The following is a 3,686-nucleotide window of genomic DNA, read 5'->3' on the forward strand; positions in this document are numbered from 1 at the left end:
AAAGAAAAAAATAAACTCAGTAGGAATTTCAAAAACAATAGGTTAGATTTTTGACTTGGAAAGAATGGTAGTTTTAAGCCTTCTACGGTGTCAGCATACCACAGCTGTCTCTCTTTTCCAACTGTTGAGTCACATTAAGTAAGTTTATAGTTACTTAGAGTAGCAGTGAGTAAAACTGCTGAGGATTTTACAGGGATCAGGATAGTCACGTAGTCACGTTGGCTTTATCATCTTCTTCACCCTGGATACACAATGATCAGTGGCCATCAGGGAAAAATGTGTCAGAAAAAGACGAATCCAGAGAAAAACTCATGCTTCTGTCTTCATTAGATAGAAAGCTTTTCTCTGTGGCACAGAAATACTTAAGTCTTTACGTTGTCTCCTCACCCAGAGTATATGAAAAACCACAGACTTTTTTGGCTGTTTTTTTTTTTCTTTTTTCTTTCCATTCTGCCTTTCCTGGATAAAGTCTCCCTTTCTGCTTGACCCATTATTTTTTCTTTAGATAAATTAGTAAAACCAATTAAGTTCATATCAAGTACTAGAAACATGGTAACCTTTTTCTTTTATAAAGTGATCTGAATATCTGTTGTAATCCATTATGTGCAAACATCCTCCTTATTAAAATTGTTTCTGTTATCCGTATGCCATGGAGAACCCATACCTTTGAATTTGTAGCTAAACATCCATGAAATGTGAGCTAGGAATAATCTGGACAGTGGTGATGGGAAGAGGCCCATCCAGACAGAACTGTCATCGGTAACCAGCGCACCTGCGAGAGCTCCCCGTTCAGGCCCCTCAGGCCTCAGCGTGGGGCCTCCTCCCCCTCCACGCCCACAGCCCCATGCACCCCTGTGCCTGATGTCAGTCCCACCTCTCCGCTGCCTTCCAAACTTAGCGCTGGCAGGTATCCTGAGCACCGAAGTGTGGTCCACCTGGGCTATTCAGACTAGGGCCAGATCCCACTACACAGACAGCTGGTGAGACACTCCTAAGGATAAAAAGCCTTAGGTCTTGGGGCGACTGGGAGGCTCTCACACACAGGAAAGCTGGTGTCGGCCGGCTGTTCGCAGGACTTAGATTCATTGTTCTGGGCCCAGTGGGGTCTCTTGATCCACTAACCCAGCGTTTCCCAGGCAGCTTCTCCCTCACCTACCCCCTTGCCAATCCGCCTTATGACTCCTAACTTAAAACTTCTGTGACCCATACACAGAGCAGGGGGGAAAGCTAACTCCTCTTATTTTACAATAGACCTTGAAGCCTAGAGACAAAAATCATTAGCAACTGAAACCCTGGATCCTCTTTCCTTGAAAGCAAGGAGGTCTCTGTCTTTGAAACTTATTTATGAGCAACGGGAAACAATTTCATTAATTTTGGGGAGACAGGTACCACAGACCCATTGAGAAGGCTGAATTCTTTCAATGACAGAAATAAAAGAACAAAGGAAAAGAGTAGTTTCTATAGAAACTGAGATTAAATATTCTTATATAATTAACCATTATATATATAAATAGTATATATGTATATATATTATTTTATATATAAATGTTTATTTATATATTTGTTTATGTATATGTATATATATGTTTATGAGTTCCAGGTACATAAAATTGAATTATATACATGATATTAGAGACCAAAGTTAAGTAAAATATGATTATGCATTCCAGTGCTTAACAGACCAGTGGTAACATAAATGTAAACAGAGGAAAGTCCAAATTCCAAAAGAGAATGATCAATATTATCAAATGCCACAAAGATGTCCAATAAAATGAGGACTTTAAATTATCTAAGAAGTTCCAAATCAGAAGGTCAAAAGGATTTTCCTGTCGTGATGGCAACTAGAGCCACTTTGCAGTAGAGAGATGAATGGTGAGGTGAGATTCTGGAGACAGGAATTATAAAGGAAGAAAAAGAATAGAGCTAACAATGAGATGGGAAGACAGTGAATGCTTGAGGGAGAGCTCATTTTCTTTAGTTATTGAACCAACAGGGAAAGATGTTAGAGACAACAGCGGTTGGCAGGAAGTGGACTGGATCCAGACAACGAATGAGGGGATGGGGTCACGCTTCCTCTGACTAAGGGAAAAAGGGAAGGCTGAGTTGGGGTGTAGGTAAATTATATGGACACAGAGAAGCGCTTCAGCCAAGAAGCTTTCACTGCCTCTGTGCGAAGAGGCACTTCACTTCTTTTGCTACCAGCCTGGTGGAAACCACCCTCACCTCTCACCTGGATTATTGCAGTTGTCTCATAACCATTCTACCTGCTTTTAACCTCATCTGTCTTCTCCCTTTTCTCAGTGCTGCATCCAGAGTCATGTTAAAATTAAGCCTGATCGCATGACCCCTCTGGACAAGACCCTCCAAATAGTTGACAGAAAAGCCAAAGTCCACATGGTGACCTATTTGATCTGCCTGTGTTCTGCCCCCCACAACCATCCTCACTCAGAAACTCGCTGAGCCATCTGCTTCTCTCTCCTTGGCGCCCTGGTTCCGGCCACAGAGGCCTTTGTCCAGGCCCCTAGCCGTGCTCCACTCTCCGCCGGGACTTGGCCCTTGACGCTCCCTCTCCCTGGAAGGCTCCTCCCCAAGAGTCATAGCTCAGCTTCTTCACTCCTCCAGATGCCGCATCCTCACTGAGGCCTTTTCAGGACACTGTCTAAAAGTTCTGCACTGTTCCTCCGTTGACATCTTCTATCCCAATTGCCTGAATCACATTTTCAGTTTAGCCTAGAGCTACCCAATCTGTGTAACAAACTGCATATTTTCCTAATGTGCCTTGTTTTTTGTCCGACTCCGCCATGAGGGTAAGGACTCTTATGTCTTGTTCACTGCTCCATCCTCAGCTCCTAAACTGGTGACTGGCATGGTCCGCACTCAGTACACATGTGTTGTGTGAATTGTGAGAGACAGTTTAGGGCTCGCATTCTCTGGGGACAAGTTAAAGGTTGTCTGAGGAGTAGTGATGGTCATTTTAGGCTAGAAGTGGACACTTTAGGTTAGAAATACACCTATCTGTATGATTTCTCTCACCAAGTTCAATGCTCAGGAGTTGACAGTGAAGGACAGAAGTTCCTTGACACATGTTAATCAGCACTGCTCAACAGAAATATAATGCAGACCACACACGCAAGCCATATTTGTAATTTAAAAAAATTCTTTCCAGCTTTATTGAGGTATGATAGACAAGTAAAAATTGTATATATTTAAGCAGTACAAAGTGATGATTTTATATATAGGTACGTGTATATATATATATACACACACATTGTGAATTGATTATCACAACCAAGGTAATTAATGAGATTTTACATTCTTTTTTTATACTAGGTCAGTGAATTCTGGTGTGTATATCACACATACAGCATATTTCAATTCAGATTAGTCATGGTTCATGTGCCAAGTAGACCGTGTGGCTACTGGTTGCCGTATCAGACAATTGAGGGTGGACAAATGTAGAGCTGGAATGGTTGGTTCTAATTGAAAGATACGATATGGAGGCAACTGAGTATAAAAACAAGACAGTTGTTGAAATGATACAACAGAAAGCCAGTTACATCAGTAGGAGAAAATAGTGGGACAGAAGAGAATTATGAAAGGAGTTCCAAATTATGGCAAAGGATAAATTCAGTGGGATTAAAGCATAGGAGTTTGTGATCAGAGATTATCTAAAGCATGAGATGGAA

Source organism: Balaenoptera ricei, chromosome 14 (genome assembly GCF_028023285.1).
Source record: "Balaenoptera ricei isolate mBalRic1 chromosome 14, mBalRic1.hap2, whole genome shotgun sequence".
NCBI lineage: Eukaryota > Metazoa > Chordata > Mammalia > Artiodactyla > Balaenopteridae > Balaenoptera > Balaenoptera ricei.